The sequence below is a fragment of the Mesocricetus auratus genome, unplaced genomic scaffold (assembly GCF_017639785.1).
Source record: "Mesocricetus auratus isolate SY011 unplaced genomic scaffold, BCM_Maur_2.0 Super-Scaffold_15014, whole genome shotgun sequence".
Taxonomy (NCBI): domain Eukaryota; kingdom Metazoa; phylum Chordata; class Mammalia; order Rodentia; family Cricetidae; genus Mesocricetus; species Mesocricetus auratus.
The window spans coordinates 57,435,744-57,442,670 of record NW_024429186.1 but is presented as its reverse complement, the minus strand read 5'-3'; positions in this window follow the sequence as shown (position 1 = coordinate 57,442,670).

Here is a 6,927-nt window from a genome sequence, read left to right as displayed (position 1 = left end):
CCAGAAGGTCCTGGGTAGATATTCTACCAACACTAAGAGACCACAGATGCCAGCTCCAATTACTATACCCAGCAAAGCTTTCAATCACTATAGATGGGGGAAAAAACAAGATATTCCATGACAAAGCCAGATTTAAACAATAAATATCCACTAATCCAGCCCTACAGAAAGTACTGGAAGGAAAACTGCAACACAAGGAAATTAACTACACTCACAAAAGCATAGGCAGTAGATAATCCCATTTTACCAAATACCAAAAGAAAAAAGGGGATGGGGGGGAAATCCTGTATATATGTCAATAAAGCACTGTTGGCCAATAGGGAAGCAAAATAAGTAGGACTAGGAGTTGAGGAAGGCTCTGGGAAGGAGAAACCCAGGGAGTCATCATGTAGCTACCATAGGGGTAAGAAGTCCTGACCCTTTTCTCCAATAAGAAAAATACTTAGATTAACAATTATGGAGTAAATACTTAATTCAGCACTAGCCAGTAAGAAACAAGCAAGGCCAACAGCTTCATAATAATCAATATAGTGTCCTGTGTGTTCATTTAGGACGGATGGGGCTCTGGGACCAGGCTGGCGGGAAGGCTTCTCTCTACAGGGGGGATCTACACACAATACTGCCACCATTAATAAATCCCAAACAAACAAGAATGATCAATCAATGGTCATTAATATCCCTCAACACCAATGGTCTTAACTTGCCTATAAAAAGACGCAGGCTAACAGAATGGATACGAAGACAGAATCCATTCTTCTACTGCATAGAAGAAACACACAAGTTAAAAGACAGAGGTTATCTCAGAGTAAAGTGTTGGGAAAAGATTTTCCAATGAAATAGACCCAAGAAACAAGTTGGTGTAGCTATCCTGATATCTAACAAATTAGACTTCAAACTAAAATCAATCAAAAGAGATGAAGAAGGTCATTTCATAATCATCACAGGAAAAGTCCATCAAGATGAAGTCTCAATTCCGAAAAACTACACCCCAAGTAAAAGAAACATTACTAAAGCTCAAATCACACATAAGACCTCACACAGATATAGTGGGAGACTTTAACACCACACTCTCACCACTAGATATGACTACCAGACAGAAACTTAACAAAGAAACAAAGGAACTAACAGAAGTTATGGCCCAAGTGGATTTAACAAAAATCTATAGAACATTCCATCCAAACACAAAAGAATATATCTTCTTCTCAGTGCTACACAGAACTTTCTCTAAAATTGGTCACATACTTGGCAACTTACCAAATCTCAAAAGGTACAAAAAATTGGAATAACCCCCTGAATCTTATCAGACCACCATGCTTTAAAACTAGAATTCAACAACAACACAAATTGAACAATGTACAACTGCACCATTCCTGGGTCAAGGAAGAAATAAAGAAATTAGAGACTTCTTGGAATTCAATGAGAATGAAGATACAACATAACCAAAACTTATGGGACAATTTGAAAGCAGTGATAAAAGGAAAGTTCATAGCATTAAGTGTCCACATGAAGAAACTGGAGAATAGTCACACTAGAAAATTAACAGCACAGCTGAAAGTTCTAGAATAAAAAGAAGCAAACTCATCCTGGAGGAGTAGATGCCAGGAAATAATTAAATTGGGGGCTGAAATCAATAAAGTCAAAACAAAGAAAACAATGCAATGAAGCCAATGTAATAAAGAGTTCGTTCTTCAAGATAATCCACAAGACACACAAACCTTTATCCAAACTAATCAAAAGGCAGAGAGAAAACTTCTAAATTAACAAAATCAGAATGAAAAGTGGGACATAACATTAGGCACTGATGAACTCTATATTTTAAAAATCTGTACTCCACAACATTCGAAAATTTAAAGGAAATGAACAATTTTCTGGATAGATATCACTTGTCAAAATTAAATCAAGAGCAGATAAGGCATTTAAATAGACCTATAGCCCCTAATGAAATAGAAGCAGTCATCAAAAGTCTCCCAACCAAAAAGAAGCAAGGGCAAGATGTTTTCAGTGCAGAATTCTACCAGGAATTCAAAGAACAGCTAATACTAATTCTCCTCAAAGTGTTCCACATAATAGAAGCAGAAGGGTCATTGCCAAACTCTTTTTAAGAAGCTACAATTGCCTTGGTAACCAAGTCACACAACTAAGAAAGAGGACTTCAGACCAATATCCCACATGAACATTGATGCAAAAGTACTCAATAAAATACTGGCAAATCAAATCCAAGAACACATCAAAAAAAACATCCACCATGTACAAGTAGACTTCATCCCAGGGATGCAGGGATGGTTCAACATATGAAAATCCATCAATGTAATCCACCATATAAACAAACTGAAAAAGATAAACCACATGAAAAAGCACATGGCAAAATCCAAAACCCCTTTATGATAAAGGTCCTGGAGATATCAGGGATAACAGGAACATACCTAAACACAATAAAGGCAATATACAGCAAACTAACAGCCAACATCAAACTAAATGAAGAGAAACTCAATACAATTACTCTAAAATCAGGAACAAGAAAAGGCTGTCAACTCTCTTCATATCTCTTCAATATTGTACTTGAAGTTCTAGCTAGAGCAATAAGACAACAAAAGGAGATCAAGGAAGAGGTAAAACTTTCACTATTTGCAGATGATATGATAGTTTACATAAGTGATCCAAAAAAGTCTACCAGGGAACTGCTACAGCTGATGACCACCTTCAACAAAATAGCAGGATACAAAATTAACTCAGAAAAATCAGTATCACTATTACGTACAGATAATATATGGGCTGAGAAAGAAATCAGAGAAACATCACCATTTACAATAGCCACAAACAACATAAAATATCTTGGGGTAGTGTCAGCCAAACAAGTGAAAGACATGTATAGCAAGAACTTTGAGTCTTTAAAGAAAGAAATTAAAGAAGATACCAGAAAATGGAAAGATCTCCCATGCACTTGGATAAGTAGGATCAACATAGTAAAAATGGTACTCTTGCCAAAAGCAATCTACAGATTCAATGCATCCCCATCAAAATCCCTGCACAATTCTTCAAAAACCTGGAAAGAACAATACTCAACTTTATACGGAAAAACAAAAAATCCACAACAGCCAAAAAAAACTGAACAATAAAGGAACTTCAAATAGCATCACCATCCCTGACTTCAAGCTCTACTATAGATATATAATCCTGAAAACAGCTTGATATTGGCACAAAAATAGACAGGTAGACTAATGAAATCTAATTGAAGATCCTGATATTAAACCACACACCTATGAACACCTGAATTTTGACAAAGAAGCTAAAGGTATACAGTGGAAAAAAGAAAGCGTCTTCAACAATAGTGCTGGCATAACTGGATGCTGGCATGTAGAAGATTGCAGATAGATCCATATCTATAGCCATGCACAAAACTTAGTTCCAAGTGGATCAAAGACTTCAACATAAATCCAGCCACACTGAACCTCTTAAAAGAGAAAATAGGAGGTACCCTTGAATGAATTGGTACAGAAGATCATTTCCTGAACATAACACCAGTAGCACAGACACCAAGATGGACAATTAATAAATGGGACCTCCTGAAACTGAGAAGCTTCTGTAAGGAAAAGGACACACACAAGACAAAACAGCAGCCTACAGAATGGGAAAAGATATTGACCAACCCCACATCTGACAGAGGACTGATTTCCAAAATATACAAAGAACTCGAGAAGTAAATCACCAAAACATCAAATGATTCAATTAAAAAGTGGCATTCAGAACTAAATAGAGAATTCTCACAGGGCGTTGGTAGCGCAAGTCAAGTCTTTAATCCCAGCACTCGGTAGGCAGAGGCAAGTGGATCTCTGCGAGTTCGAGGCCAGCCTGGTCTACATAGTGAGTTCCAGGACAGCCTCCAAAACAATACAAAGAAACCCTGTCTCGAACCCTACCCCCCAAAAAATAGAGAATTCTCAATAGAGTAATCTAGAATGACTGAAAGACACTTAACGTTTTCAACATCCTTAGCCACCAGGGAAATGCAAATCAAAACAACTCTGAAATACCATCTTACACTGGCCAGATTGGCTAAATCAAAAACACCAATGACAGACTGTGCTGGAGAGGATGTGGAAAAAGAGGAACACTCCTCCATTGCTGGTAGGAGTGCAAACTTGTGCAGTCACTTTGGAAATCAGTATGGTGGTTCCTCAGGGAAATGGGAATCAGTCTACTTCTTGATCTAGCATTTCTACTTTTAGGTATATAACCAAAAGGTGCACATTCATACAACAAGGACATATATTCAACTATGTTAATAGCAGCATTGTTTGTAATAGCCAGAACCTGTAAGCAACCTAGACACCCCTCAACTGAAGAATGGATGGAGAAAATGTGGTGCATTTACACAATGGAGTACTACCCAGCAGAAAAAAAAAACAATGAAATCTTGAAATTCACAGGCAAATGGATGGAACTGGGAAAAAACATCCTGAGTGAGGTAACCCAGACACAGAAAGACAAGCATGGTATGTACTCACTCATATATGAATATTAGATGTAGAGCAAAGTACTATCAGTCTACAATCCACACCACCAGAGAAACTAGGAAACAAGGAGGACCCTAAGAGAAAAATATATGGTCCCCCGAAGAAGGGAAAAGGGAAAAGAACTCTTTAGCAGATTAAGAGCACGAAGGGTGGAGGGTGGGGGTAGGCAGGGCAGGGAGGGGAGAGGGAAGGGAGGGAGGGAAAAGAGGAGAGAAAAGGAGGGTGAGGAGAACAAGAGAGATAAGGAAGATTGAGACAGGGGAGAAATAGAGGAGAGCAAGAAAAGAGATGTCTCAATAGAGGGAGCCAGTATAGGTTTAAAGAGAAATATGACACTAGGGAAATGTCCAGAGATCCTCAAAGATGACCCCAACTAAGAGTCTAGGCAGTAGTGGAGAGACTGCAGCCTTTGATGCCCTTCCCCTATAATGAGATTGGTGACTACCTTAATTGGCATCCTACAGCATTCATCCAGTAGCTGATGGAAGCAGAAGCAGGCACCCGCAGCTAAGCACTGAGCCTTAATCGTGGAATCCAGTCATAGAGATGGAGGAGGGATGAGCGAAGGAGTCAAGACCGTGCTGGAGAAACCTACAAAACCAGCTGACCTAACCTAGTGAGAGCACAAGGACCACAGTGGTAAAGCTGGGGAACTAGCAATGGACTGAATCAAACCCTCTGAATGTGGATTCTAGTTAAGAGACCTGGACAGGCTATGGGTCCTCTAACAGTGGGACCAGTATGTATCACTAGTGCACAAATGGACTTTGGGAGCCCATTCCCTATGGAAGAATACTATTTCAGCCAAGATACACGGAGGAGGGCCTAGGCCCTCCCCAAATGATGTGACAGACTTTGATGATCCCCATGGAAGGCCTCACTATCCTTGGGGAGCAGATGAGGAGTGGGTTGGGGAATTGGTAGGGAGGATGGGAGGATGGGAGGGAGAGGGAATGAAGGGATTGGTATGTAAAATGATTGTTTCTAAATTTTAAAAAAGGGAAAATGGAAAATAAAAAATGAAAATAAACCACTTTTCCTCATGTTTCCAGCCAAACCATTCTCTAAAGTTAATATTTCACCTCCTCCCTGTCAGCTATGCGCAGCTCTTTTGTGCTTCCTCCATCGTGTATAGTTTTTCACACATATACAAGAGAGATGAACACTCTCAAAATCAACAAGCTAGACACAAACTTTGATGAATCTATACTAATAAAGTTCAGGGAAATTGTCTCTGCATTGTCTTGACTGGTGAGCAATATTTCCATTCTTGGTGGCCTGGTTCCCACTTTTGAGTGTCAGCCTTTCCCAGAATCCAACAGCAGAACACAGGCTTGGAAAAGCCTGAGAACTAAATGCACATGATGAGACAGACGTTTAAAATTCAGCTGTCCTCAAAGTCAAAAATTTGTAGTGTGTGTGTCTAGGCCACATAATTTTATAAAAATCTAGCTTGTGGCACCATCACAGCTGGACCAGTGGTACAACAGACATTAGTTCCTGGTTCAGCCTTTGTTAAGATCTTAAAAGATGGCCAGAGCTTCTGCCATGCCAGAGAGCCAAGAGAACATTTACAATCAATCTCATCTTCTCCTGAAACTCAGAGTCTAGAAACCTCCACAGTACAAGATGCTATTCTCACTGAGTATACTTCCTTGAACAGAAGTATTAATTAAGACAATTATTGGATCTTCCTCTGCTCCAGGGAAACACAAATTTGATCTTATAACTCAGTCACAGGAACAGTAGGATTCAATTTGAAAATTTTGAGCAGAATCTTCAGCAACACCTTTATTTCATAAATTGAGGTACATCTCAACATCCACAGACTGCCGGGAGCTCCAAGGAGAACATCAAAAGTAATTTGGAAAAGGGAATTGATGTTTGTGTGAAAAGTAACATCATTTAACACATTTGGCTTGCCTAAGGAAAGAACAACTTGCAAGTACACTTCCCATGAACTGTAAATACTACAAAGACTTCAAATGTAGTGCTTGAGAAAAAGTCAGGAAAACTTAAATGCAGATTGGCAACAGGGAGGAAAATAAACAGCATCCATACCATCATTGTCTTTCTTAGGATGAATCAAGACAGTTGTAGTTGCTCAAGAACTAACAGGATAGCCTAGATATATATTCTTTTGGATTTTCAAAGATTTGAAGAAGCTCAGTGTTCATATTTCAAAGAGGGAAGTGGATTGGAAGCTTAATATCCAATTCAAAGGCTTGCAATGTTTTCTAACCAGTGTCAATACCTGCATGGCTTCTCCCAATCGCTAATTTCTTCTTTTGTCTTTTTATTTCTTTTATTTTTGAAATTATAATTACATCATTTTCCCCTTCACTTTCCTCCTCCAAACCCTCCCATATACCACTCCTTGCTCTCTTTCCTTCCTTGTTACAAGCATATACAT